Here is a 14,205-nt window from a genome sequence, read left to right on the forward strand (position 1 = left end):
TTTAAATATTTTTAATAAATTAATGCAAAGGGAAATTTATTGACCTTGGGTTTTTTAATTTGTCAGAGATTAAATAATTTTAACTGTCTTAATGTAAAACCTATGTAGATTAACTTTAATACAATATGCAGAGCTCATCAAAATGCATTTCTGACTTTGGAACACAGATAAGCCCTCCCCCCCTGCCCACAAAAAAACACAAATCAAAACAAAACAACCCCAAAAAGAAGCCCCCCAAAAAGGAATATATTTTCACTGCAAAATTAGAGGTCATTAAACACAGAACAGAAGCAAGCCAAAGAATTGCTGAAGGCCCCTGTTTCCAGCACAGCTGCTACAATAGAGAATGAACCTAGCTGATAAAACTCCCAGGAAACTTTACTGGATGAATTAGAGCCTTCAAGGTTGACACTACATATAAATTAATGAGGTCTATATATTGTGATGAAAGATTGGCCTCTGTTTGCCTTCTGTTGACTGACAGTGCTGACTGTTTTCAGAAGCCAATGACAAACAGCACATCAAGGTTTTTAGGAACACATCACACTAGGATATTAAAGGAGCATTCTCGAGCAGAGCGGGATGTGAGACCCCTTCAGTGACAGTGCTCTGCCCATGTGCCCACTGACAATCAGATCTATTTATTGCAGCACAGTGCAGGCCCCCCAAACCACTGGGGCTTCTGCAAAGCTTGGCTGGTGAATTCCTGCAAGCCTGTCCTTTCACATTCTGTCAGATTTTTGATATAAAGTTGGAACAACATGGTCATTTCCCTCAAATAACTGATACTCTAAATACCAAAGTGATGGGCAAAAGACACAAGGAGTGGTCCCAGGCAGTGAAAGCAGCTGAGTGGGACAATTACAGAGAGCTACTGAATAGCAGTGCTGCAAATGCAAAAGGGTGTTTGAGGATTTCTAAACTGCAGAGCAATGAAACAAAAAATGAAGGGAAGTCTGATTTGGAAAATTATGCTGCTGTCATTATGCTACAAGATAAGTCCACAAGATGCTCCTTCCACCTACCTCCCAGCCCTCTGGAATACATAAACCTCTATAATTTTTTAAAAATATGTAGAAGAATTAGAAAGAGTCAGTAGTTATACAAAGAACAGGACAGACCAAGCCCAAATTTTCCTAATTATGCCTTGATTAGATGTTAATTGCATTCAAAGAACAACTCTCTACTGAAAACCAATGATTTTTTATGTCATATCTGTCACTGTATGTTATTTCACTGTTGATAAACCAATACATTTAAGGTGGCATTAGCAGAAGATTTATTTTTAATTTCTGCTTCAAAGAAAAATATGCAATTTTAATTCCATTTATTTTTGCAGTGCCTTTTTAGCTCAGCTCTGACAGAAAGGAAATCAGACATTTGGAAAAATGAGCTAGGTTGATTGAATATTGATAAGCCAATTTTTAATTTATCAAGGTTATCTAGAGGAGCTAACACAACGCTGCATACTAACAAGAAATATCAACACACTAAGTGGTGTGTACAGTGAAATATTTCTTTGGGGAAAGAGCTCTGGAAGGTGTGGGATTATTAAAATTAGAACCATACAATGGGGATAGGAAGGGATTTCCTAGGAGGAAATTAAAAGCAGGTGACAAATGTGACAAAGAGACTGGGATGAATAGGTGGCGAATTTTGTATTTTGCACTGGCTGCAATACGAAACCCACAACAAATGAGTCTGGATAAGAGAGAAATCCTTTGAAGTAAAATGGCACAAATAATGCTGATGTTTAACTCCTCCAAAATTTCACAGCAAGCCAGGTAATTGTTACAGACCTTACAATACACACTCCACATTGCAAGGCTTGGCAGCTCCCTATCAAAGACAATGCCCAAACAGCTGAGAAGAACCAAGTGAGCATTATTTTTTTAGTCTGGGGATGCAAAAATGAGCAAAGTGTACTGTAACAGAGGAATATGTAAGATTTTGGAAAAAGTGCACTGATTTCTTTTGACTCATAGCAGCAATTTAATCAAATTACATTTTATAGCAGTACTGGACCAATAGCAGATGTTTGCACATGTTCATTGGAGAAAAATAATTAGAATACTTCATTTCATCGATTTATCAATAATTTAAAGGCTATGTGAGACTCAAGTGAGCATCAGTGTGGGCAGGAAATGCTAGAAATAAAGCTTTTTACAGGGTTTCTTCCTCTCATGAAGCTAAAAGTACTGAAGCCTTACTTAAGAGCTTTGTGTTTTAGCTTGCGCTTGCTCCCTGTGTCAGCAGCAAGCAGTGGAACTGTGGCACCTGACCCTGGCCCTGCCTGACCCCAGCCAGGACAGACCAGCCAAGGAGTCTCCACCCTGACTGCTGGGAGCACTGAGTGGGAATTCTCTACCACAGCTGCATTAAGATCTGATTTCACAGATGACTTCCCTTACTGCTGTCCTGTATAAAAGAAGAGTGTCTGATGTAAACTGCCTTGGTTATTACTCAGTTTTACATCTTTTCCAGCCCTGCAAGACCTTACTTTCCACAATCTGTCATCTGTAGCCATAAAACCACATGGCAGTTGGATAGATATAGCATCCTCCAGACATGGACCTTACAAATTACTCTTTCCAAAAATTCCTATGAAACTCTCAGTTTCATAGTTTGCAGCAGATTAATGCTGTAGCTGATTTATGTTTCAGAGACAGGTGCAAAAAAAGGTTAAAATTTTCCCCCACATGGAAACTTCATTAGGCAGAGAATCTCTGGACCTCCCAGTTCCAGTCGTGTGCTGTTCATGTTTTCCCTATTCCACGTGCCCCTGTCAGAGCTACTCCCCAGCCTGATGTACATGCTTCATTCACTGTTTGTTTGATTCTTCACTGATCTAAAATAATCGCTCCATCCTTTGTTGCACTTGGTTTATCTCTCGTTAGGGATATCCCATTTGCCTTCCAGGAGCAAATACTTCTACACCTTTTCCATTTGTCCTTGGCAAGTTTGGAATTGAATTCTTTCATCCACAACTAGTCACAGTTCAGCACAAGTGACACTTAGCTACTCATATTTTGTCCTCCTTTTAGGAGGACTTCTCACCACCATCTCCATTTGTAAAATCTGCTTTTTCAGTCCCCTCTCCCTTGCACTTAGGGGACCCATCCAGTAGGACACAGTCTGATATCAAAACCCACCACTGAAAAGCTAATTTTTGATTCTATCTTAGCACCCAGACACTATTTCCAAAACAAGTGACAATAGAATTATAAATCTGCTACAGTTTTTAAAAGCCTACCTTTACATTTGCATACAGAAAAAATTGCATTTCTTATTTTTTCTGAAAATACTAATATTTCAGAAGGTGACAAAGTGATAGTCTGGTGTGTTTACCAGAAAAAGCCTGAGTCCATCCCAAAACTCCAAACCAAATATTCTTAATCAAATTCTCACATTTCAACAAATAATTATCAAACAGGTTATTAATGTAGAGGGTCTAAAGCTACAAATTTGAGACAGATTATAATTTGTTGCACTCAATGTATTATCAATATACCCAAAGTCATGATAAAGGAAAAAGACACTATTGTACTTTAATAACACAAAAATAGGTGAAAAACTTGTTTAAAATTTTTTCTAGGTTCTCTAAACTATTTTATATTGGCATAATTTTGTACTTGCATAGGATATATGTTTTTAACTTTTCAGCTGTGAGACTTCATTGATATAAGTTTGCATTGTCTCATCCCTTTCAGACAGAATGCAATGAGCATAATGAAGCTGGACAGAAGCAGAATCTGCATTTGATCTCTTCTGAATGACCCATAGCTCTGCTGTGGTTCACTTCCTCTTATCTCTTAGACCATATTAATTGGAAACAGAAATCTGAAATATTAAATTGATAACGGACGGCTTTTAATTTCCTTCAGACATTACCATCCTGCATCAATGTGCACAGCTCTGAGGATCTGAGAATCTCTGTGTGAATTAATGATGCATCTCCATATCTGCGTGATAAAGATGGACGGCTCTGACAACATTTACATCTGATACTATTAGAGACCCTCCAATGGCAATCATTAACAAGTCCATTAATGAGAGCATATTTCCCTGAGGCCCTATGGCCATTCAACATTGTAATCTAAATCTATACTCTCCAGAAACTCTATTAGAAAGCAATGAAGTAAGTCCCTGAACTATACAAAGGTTATCAGCCACATTATCTCACTGAGCAAAAAGATGAGGGAGGCTTCCTTCAGTACTGGCAGTATAGAAGATTAAAATGTACAATAGTATTTTCTCTTAACAAGTAACTATATTACAAATACATTGGCTGAAAGCCACATTCCAGTGGCTTCAAGCAACTCACACTCAGACCCTTAACTTTCAGAAGATTGTATTCAACTGGAATAACACAGTCCAGAAACTCATCATACCCATAAATATAATCATCTAATAATGATGTTAAAACCCCAGTCCTGTTGGCTTGAAGTCTGCATCCCAATTTACACAGATTTGATTGGAATAAGAGCTACTGCAATATGCAATTTCTTATTTGCCAGTAGATAAAATTGTAATTCAAGAAACAGAAGAATTACTTTCATTTCAAAATGATTCTATTATAAAAATGTGCTCATCAATCTATTTTCTGTGAAGCTGGTTTCACCTCAGGCCTAACAGTGGTAATCATTCACCATACAACAGGCATCTGAGGTGGCAGGTTCAGAACAGCAAATATTGCTGACAAAAATAGACAGTTGTTCCCAGGTCCTAATTCTTATGACAAGAATGAAATGAGAGAGCATTACTGCTCCAATCTCTTCCTGATCTAATCTAGGAGTAAGCACAATTTCATACTCCTGGACCATGCACTTCATATCATTCATCTGTGTTAAAATCAAAGTTTGCTGGAATCAACAAAATATGAAGTCCTAATGTAAATGTGCTTTTGAGGAGGAATATTTTATTTCTTAAACTGTCAAAAGCCCACAGTTAACTATTCATTATTATAATTTAAAGGTTCTTCATAAAGGCAAAATTTCCCAGAATATCAGCATTATGTCAAGTAAAATAAATTACAGCCAAAATAAAAAGAAGTATGGATCAGTGTATTGAAGCCATGGGTAGACACTGATGAGAAACATCCCTATAGCCTTCAAGTTCATTACTGAACTGGCCTCATTTTACCACCAATCTGCCCTGGCCATGATGGATTTTGGTTTTGCAGAAAAGCATGCCTTTATCTTAAGGCATTACAGAAGCTGAAAGACAACTGTCTTTAAATTACTTGATTATGTTGCAATGCAAATATAAACACCTCAAGAGTTATCACTGATCAGTCAATCAGGTTTGTGTCTTTTTTGGTCCCAGCAATAAAACCTATTGATATTTAGCAGCTATTTATGTTCTTCACTTTATGAACCATAAGAAAATCTGACAGGAGATTGTTAGCACAGGTATTGAATACTAATGCCTCTTCATATTTGTGTCATACTCATAACAAGCTCAGTGTTTCTTAGCAAACTGAGATAAGAAATAAAATCATGTAAGATTCTTTGATTTTTTTTTTCTACGTAGCCTGTGTTAGAAACAGAAGAGTGAACTAGGTGAACCTTCAGTTCAACACCATATAGGAATTTCTATCTCTATAAATAGTGTCTAATTTAGAAGATCTTTAAACCACTTCTGTTTCCTCTTAAGCCTCTCTCAGATGACCTGTGAGATTACACACAATACCTGTGTCTCTACTTAGTTTCCTTAGCCACTTTAAAATTTCAAGACTTCTTAGAGGGGAAAATATACTTTAAAAATCCACTCATTAAATACTACTCTAAACTGGAGGGGAAAAAAACCAACAAACCATTTTGTAAACAGTCATGTTAAGAGTATCTTAACTTCTGAGCTATTATTACTTTTTTAGAATTTAACATTTAGGAACAGAACTTGAAATTTCACATAATATGTTATAATTTACTCAGCAATCATCAAGGTCGCTCCTAAGCAACTGCTCAAGAAATATTATATACAGAAATGTAAATCAAGTTCTGTGTTATAAAATACAATGAAGCATTTTAAAATCCAAATCTCTTCCCTCCCTCCAAAGGAACAAATTATTTTTTCCTGGAAACCAGCATGCTGCTAGATTCAGACACTGTCTGCCAAATCTGAGTCTGAGTGAATGTTTCACAGTGAAGACATAATACCTTGGAAAGAGAAAACACACATAACGAACCTGACATGAACAGCAGTGCACACAGGGCTCAGCCATGGGAACAAGTACTGTGCCAGAATTAATCACATCCAGAAAAGTACAACTCCTTCATGTTCATCTTTAGTGCTTGCCAATGGTGCTGACAGCTTCTAACATGAAGCAGTATATTAAGAGCTTTTCTGAAAACCTGCAAAAAGATTAAAGGGTGGTGATAAGTCTCAGACTCAGCTCAAGAAATAAATGGCAACGAGTTTCCAGAAACACACTGAAAACCCTGTATCAGCACCCCAAGGTACTTGACCCATATTTGTGATAGTTCACATGAAAGCCTGACTTCCAGGTTCTCGGTGAAATGTATATTTCCTGGTATATTCTACCACCCGCAGAGTTCAGGCAGTGCCGGCTCGTCCCTTATTGAGCAAAACGTCAGGCAGAGCTCTGCACCAGCACTTCTGCAAACCCAGCTGAATTCAAAGTCTTAACAAAAGCATTAAAAAACACAGCAAAAACAATCCAGAAAAAAAACCCCAACTTACTCCATTCTTACTATGCATAGCATATAATTTTTTCTCATAGACTGAGTGGTATTTGCTTCTTTTGGAAAACTAACTTTTTTTTTTAGTGGCTTAGAGGAGTCTCTGGAAACTGCCTGAAGCAAGTTTTTCCTATGTATAAACATCAGTTTAGAATCTTCAAATCTAAAAAGATTTATTGAATAATCATTGCAATATAATTTCTCTAGTATTTTATATGCACAAAGAATCACTGCCTTCCAGTTCTATTTCAAGAAAGGCATTGCCTATTGTCTGTTTTCAGGATCCATTACATTCTGCTCAGCAGTCTACTAATGCATGACTTGTACTACTGAACCACCTCCTTGAGACTTGGCATCTTCTTAACAAGACAATCCTTGGCAGGAACTTGGCTTTCATAGTAATAAAATAACACAGAGGTTTTTAATTACCTCTGGACAGTTAACCTTCATTGATCGTTCCATGACTCCATCACGTCAGTGCTTCTGGAAATCACTCATCACAGACAACCTCTCCAAACAGTCTGACTCTGCAAGACAGGAAAGAAGCCCTTTTAGTGACTTAGCAATAATAATGAGAATCACACAAAGTGCTGAAAAGAAAAAGAAAGAAAACAACATATAATTTATTATATAAAGGTTTGAGGGAAGGAAAATAGGAGAGAACAGAGAAAGTTAAAGGGAAAGGCAAAACCAGGTAGAAAGCAGCAGAATGGGAAGAAAGCTCAAGGGCAAATGTAGGAATCACTGTTCCTCTTGCTTCTCCATAAGCAGAACAGGAGCCTGCCAAATGTCTAAAACCAGGTATATACACAAGGAAGTGCTGTACAATATCGTGTTCTCTAGTCTTTGGGGTCACTTCAGCAGTCAGGACCAGACTTTTCCAGACTGTAAACTGGAGAGGAAGCTAGTTTCCATAGACAATTGCTCCCTTAAGTGTGCAGATTTTACCAGAAAAGAAAAAAACCCAAACCCAAAAGACTTAGACGCAAGACTTTGGATTGATCCTTCTGGAGCTTCACACACACTTTGTGCAAATCACTTGGCAATCTACATTGGCTAGAGGAGTTAGCTGGTTCTGGCAGCTCACAGTCTCAAAAAAGCTTTCAGTAACTTTTGTTGACTTCCTTGTATGCGGTTATAAATGAACCTTTTCTCCTCTTCTAAAGTCCCATCGGTATGGGGGGCACACAGAGCTTCAGACAGGATTATATTTATCAAGGCTGTTGCTGCAAATGGTACTTTTCCAGTCTCAAATGTCATCTTAAAATCTAAACACCTGCAGGTCTCTGATATGGTTACATCAATTGCAATTCGTTCAGACAGTGATAAACTGTCAAATCTGTTTGGTTTGTGCTGTTTTCTCCTTATCTTTTGCTTTTTCAGAATCTGTGACAGCTTTATGGGAATGCATTATTCCTTGGGAAATGTAAGATCTGCACAGTCTTTTCAGTGAAAGACACTATTCCCAAGTTCTATAAGCAGTAAAAAAGAGCTGTAAATGGACTGAGCAATTTTATTCCTGGTTTCAATGTAAATAACAGGTAAAAGGAGACGTGCAGAACTCGCTGCAGATACCCACGAGGTTTTGCTTCTGGCACACACTTGCTGCTTTGTGCTGGGAAGACGAGAATTGCATCATCATCATCTTAAGTGCCTGATGAAATCACTGGGCAAGAGTGATTTTCTCTTTCATGCTGGGCTTATTGTGATATCTTCCATCTCAGTGGTGGTCTGAAGCCACAGTTTCTGATAACCCCCTGGCCACCAGAGTACAGATAAACATTTTAATCTCAGAGTTGCTGCTATATTTAAGCAAGTATTCCAGTTAAAATATTTGTCTTCACCATTCTTTTCACAGTAATTTTCCAGGGAATTTCAGACACTAATGGGTGGCACCTTTCCAAGACAGACAAAGAGAGACGTCAAAGAGCAGAAACCCCTCTTCCAGATAGTGAGGTATGAAAACTTGTAACAATCATTATTTCAGAACCAAGAACTAAGCTGTGGTTTACTTTTGTCCAAAATTCAACCTTCATGAAACTCTAGAACTAAATCTAGAAGTACAAAGCCTATGTCTCCTGAGATTGTCCTGCAATTCTGAAAACTGTAATGCAAGAGAGCTTCAGAGAGAGATTAGAGTACTAATCTGGATCTCAAAAATGCACTCCAAATAAAAAGTAAATTATTTCCCTGCTGGCAGATAGCCAATTTTTCCATTCTCTTCCCATTTTTAATTATACAACTGATGCAAGAACTGACTCTCAAACAGGAGACAAATGTAGTCCCTAGAGAAAAATTTATTTTCTAAAACCGCTTCGACACTTTTTGATGGAATTGGATTTCAGAGGATTTCTAAGACGAGAACTATGTTTTAAAAATGAGTTTAAGGGTTTTTGTATTCAACATATGTCTAGAATTACTTGAAATCTTTACCCTAGCAACCAATTGCATCCCAAAATTAACTTCCTAGATAGGTAGCTCCTAATATTTCAAAAGAATAACTACAATGCGGCATAATTGCAAAGGATAGTTTGATAGTATACAGAATATAATTACATGGTATTTCATATCTGAGTCATCCTAGGAATAGAAATGGAAGGAAGCAATAAAAATTACTCAATCACAAGCTTAAAATATTCTAACCAATAAATTTAAACAGCCAACAACACACTTAACATATATGTGGCACAGGCAGCTCCCAGTAAATTATGAAGCACCTGGCAAATACTTAATTCCCTTGCACCTAAGTTAATTGCAGATTCCAGCAAGCAATCAGATATGATTAAATTACATTTTTGGAAACTACCACATGGTTCAGGCTGAAGGAAGACAGCTTAAAATAGACCTTTGAAAGGTAGCACTAATTAGGCAAAGTCTTAATTCTACTCCTCTCATCTTCAAAATTGCAGGGACAAATTCTCCTTTCAGAACACTGTGTGAAAAGCAGCTGTAATCACCAGGACTGTACAGGTATATTGAACACAGGATTTTAACCTCCCATGGAAAATTTCTTTTGACCTCATTTATTCTCCAGAAAAAAGTATTCCATTATCAAGAAATCAAGATTTTTTTTTTTCCAACTGGGTTTTCCCAGTGCCTTAGAGTGCCAATCCTAATTCACTCAAAAGGCATTAACAGAGTTAGGGAATACTGGAATATCCTGAAAGAAAGAGGTCTAAGAAAACAGCTAAGCAAGCAGCATTGCTTGAGAAGAGATAAGAAGGAAGAGTAAGAAGATGGGAGGTTAGGAATCATTTGGGAAACTGTATTCAATCACACAAAATGCATGATTCTCTTTGTAACTCATATCATAAATTAGCTCATCTCTCTCTCTCTGACATCTCCTCTAACCCAGGACCATTTTCCATTTTGATTGAAGTAACCTGCTCCCCACAGAATTTCTTAACACCCATCTCATTCTTACTTAGTCGTGGAGCTGGCATACTTTGAATTTTTCATTGTACCAAAACATGCCTCCCTTGGTCAGCTCAGACCTCCCTTCTATCTCCCATTTCCATTTCTAAACTCATTAAAGACTCCAGTAAACTACTAAGCTCAAAAAAGGTCAGTTTTCACCACTGGAACCCAACACGCAGCAAAGCCTACCCTGAACTTGAAGGATAAACTTCCTTCTCCTGCCATAAAAACCCTCAAGCTTCTGTATATGCAGCACCAGGAAACTGACTGGAAAAGGATCATAGAGCAGAAAAAGTGATTTTTATGTCACTGAAAATTACAGAAGTCATCTTTGTAGACCCAAGCTAGATGGCATAACAATGATGTAATTATTGCTATTAATAACAACAAGCACATTTTATCCTGATTGGTGCTCTAGGTCACTGCATCCTACCTAAAGGCATGCACCTGAGGCAGAGAGAAACCTCAGTTCACACTCAGAGCCTATCTAATGCCATAGGGTCTTTCAGGCTTTTGTAATTGCCAGGAAATTAAAATGTATATTTTAAGCCTTCAAAAAATGTACAAACCTATGTTATGATTAGCAACACTGCGTACATGGTGAACATTGAAGAGTTCCAGAAAAATCCAGGTGTGTTTGTATTTTTAATAATATACTGGTAATACCTTCCCATTTTTCTCCTTCAATGGAATAAAAGTTTTAACACACCAATACTTCGGGTAAAACTTCATATAGTTTAACATAAAGAACTGGGAAACATTAAAAGAAAACTGAAAATCTCTGGTTTTATGAGTTGTTCTAAGAGCTCAGGCACTTGGATAGCAGCAGCAACCAACTCATTTACTTCATATTATATTTTCCCTCTTGCAGCATATCATTTGTTCATCAAATTTGTATTACTGAGCCCCAGAGTGGAATATTTCAGATGAAGACACAAAGGACAAAGTGTGGGTGGATAGACACCAAGTGCTTGTACATGCCAGACTGCCTGATCAGTAAAAAGGAATTACTCATAAATGGGACTTCTGAGACAAATATTAGGCACAACTGTGCTTCCAAGTCCTGTAAAAAGAGAGACAGCTTCCACTCCATTCCAGGTAGAACTAACCTGAATAGCACATTAATTTTGTTCTGATTTCCATGACTCATCTAGCATTAGTAGAGGGCCTGATCTTGCAAGATATGTCTTTAGCAGCTGTGAACTTCATCCTGACAGGTCACATGAAAAAGCACTGATTAAGCAAGATCAGTTACTTAAAGTAATTGATAGGCTGGAGGGGGATCTAGAGGAACTCCCACAGATCCCTCATGAAAATTTATCCATCAGACTGAGGGAAGAATGGATGGTGTCCTTGACTTAGGGTGAATCAATTTCCTTTGGACATTCCTGAATCTCTTCAGTAGAAAGAATTTAGAAGGCCCATGGGCAAAAAAGTATGTGTGAAGACCTTACTATTTGGGGTTTCTTAATGGGCTGATATAATCAGATGCCAGTATTTAGAAGCCAGTTGCCAGGAAAGAATGATCTAGAATCCCACAGGAAAATATTTCACCCTACACCTGTCTTATCTGCTAGAGGTTTAAATTCTGATTAGATCAAATTTTGATATTAATAAAGAGCTTCCCTACTCATAAATGTATGTATTACTACAAATATATATTGATAATGTCAATATACATTGATATATTCTAGTTGCCCTTCTTTAAAAGATGTATAAATACAGACACACAAGAACTGGTTACACATGTGCAAAGGTACAAATAAATAGAAGTAAATAGAGGATCTCCTAGAGTAACAGTGACATCATCTCTCTTTCCCTCTCTGAACAATTCTCATTTCACCCTGAGGAAGTATTTTGAGCTTTGAAAGATGTCCTGATCAGAACAGCAACAGCAGTAGATGTGCAGTGGCAACACCAAAGAGAAATTAATTAACTTAAAATTATGTGTCCAAGTCAGTGAATTCCCTTTAATGAACAAACCAGACCAAACGAGCATAGTTACAACATTCTCTCCAATAAAAACATGTCATAAGACACATAACTGCAATAGAAGCTTTGCAGATTCCAGAGATACACTAGAAACAGATTTTTAAAAACACACAACCATGTATATATAAACTATTCATGTTGTCATTCTATACCGTGGGCTCAGTATTTGCTCTGCTGCAATTTCCTACATAATAATCTTATGTCACTCTGAGTAAAACTTCTCCAGGAAGTGAGCTTTTGAATGGGAAGTGCTTACTCTTCTTAAGCAAGAGTTTCTTCAAGGGACTAAAGAGACTGGAAAGTTTTACAGCTGAACCATCAGTACAAATCTAGATGAGATTGACTAATGGAACTTGGTTACCAAGACATTAATGAAGCTGTGAGTTGGGTCAATCACACACACACCTGCAGACTGGAAGTATTTGTACATGAAACCAGTGAGTTTGCATTGCCAGAAAGGCCAATAATTGGATAGGAATGAGAAGCAGCTATTCTCATACTTGAGTCTTTGCTTCAACTTATCCACAAAGAACACAGGCACAACAAAGAGGAGAAACTTGAAAGGTTGCTCCTATTTTAAACCAGGTTGTGCAACAAAGCCTGTAGAATTGCTATTCCAGTGACTTTCCTGAACACTGAATCCTTGCTTTGAAAGATAAGATCAGTATCTGTAGCTTGTAGCTTTTTTTGCAATTTGTATTCAACAGAGCTACCAGAAACCACTCCCTTGAACAATGCCTGGTCTTAAAAAAGAGGATAATTCATTTGACACTAGGCTATTCTTCAACAGTTTTTCAGTCAATCACAGGGTTAGTCCACCTTATTTATAGGATACTATACATGAATGATAAATTAGGTTATGCTAATTAGAACAAAAATAAATTAGAAAAAAACTATTTAAAACTAATATCTAAAGAGAAAATGTAACAGAAAGTTGGACTTCAATCATACATGTGTTGTCTAGTCAAACTTCATCTCAGCAATTATTTTATTTACATTGGCTTAATACCATTATTATGGACAAAACAGCAAATATCACGAAACTAAAAGCAATCATTTGATTAAAATCATGGCAAAGAGAATTCTAAACTCTGCTTGCCTGGTTTCATTTAGAAGCACTTTATCCCTATAAGACAGGGAATATTATCAGTAAAGCTCTTTGCTTAGGTAAATACAATTAGTTTCCTTGAAGGTCACTCAGGAACACCCCTGGATACAGGCACACTGGGTTACAGAAAGGCTTTTAAGTAAACAGCAGTGTAGCAACGGACTGCCTGATGTCCCATGGCTGAAAGGTGTTTTAACCCACAGAACTGAACTAAAGAGCACAATTTACCTCCTTGATAATGTGTGACACCGAAAAATTACTTGTCTTAACAAAACCAAGTTTTTTACCTCTTAGAAAAAAAAAGTAACAAAAGTACTTAATCTCTACTCCACCAATCTAAAAAACTAGACTTCAGGAGAGAGTTCTAAATTTTTTTAAAATTCACTTAAAACACCCCACTCCAAGGCATCCCCTTAAAAAATTGCAATGAGCAACATCTTTGTCAGAACATGACAAAAGACAAAAACATTAATCAGTATCAGATACTGATTTATTTATGTAGCATCATACAAAAAAGGAATGGATCCCCTAATATACACAGGTGCTGCTTTCTGAATTCCTCCTTATTTGAACAGTTAAAACCAGCTGTTCGAGTCTATGCCATGGCATAGGGAACTAGTTTTAGATCGGTGTTTTCTTTCTAAAATATGTGCATTTTTGTCCCAGAGTCCTTCTATATGCTGTCCAATTAATCAACAACAGTGTATCCAGCCACCAGAAACTGATGCTGAGAAAAATAACTTCATATTTAGAATAAGCCCTTGAGTTAAAATATTTGCTAGCTAGAGAGTACAGTGGCATGACAACCCACACCAAAATTGTGTGCATTTTTAAACAAAAAAAAATTAATTTAAGAGCAATGGAAATTTTTATGATGAACATTAGAAAAGGCAGAAAATCCTGAAGGGTTGGTTTGAACCCCAAAATATTTATCTTGCCTAGAATTAAAGCTAAACAAGATTTCTTGCCATATCCCACCACCCAGAA

At 37.1% G+C, this 14,205-nt stretch overlaps 1 protein-coding gene across 1 annotated transcript in view; it reads right to left on the minus strand.

The window, feature by feature from the left end:
- The window catches only part of LOC135306412 (pulmonary surfactant-associated protein A-like), a 299,646-nt gene that overhangs the window by 60,770 nt on the left and 224,671 nt on the right, over positions 1-14,205 (minus strand). The window contains exons 3-4 of the mRNA XM_064430299.1: positions 7,131-7,228; positions 6,188-6,353 (exon numbers count right to left, since the gene is read on the minus strand). The gene's annotated coding sequence lies outside the window, so the exon portion shown is untranslated. The remainder of the gene's footprint in view (positions 1-6,187; positions 6,354-7,130; positions 7,229-14,205) is intronic.

Source organism: Passer domesticus, chromosome 8, assembly GCF_036417665.1.
Source record: "Passer domesticus isolate bPasDom1 chromosome 8, bPasDom1.hap1, whole genome shotgun sequence".
Classification (NCBI taxonomy): Eukaryota; Metazoa; Chordata; class Aves; order Passeriformes; family Passeridae; genus Passer; species Passer domesticus.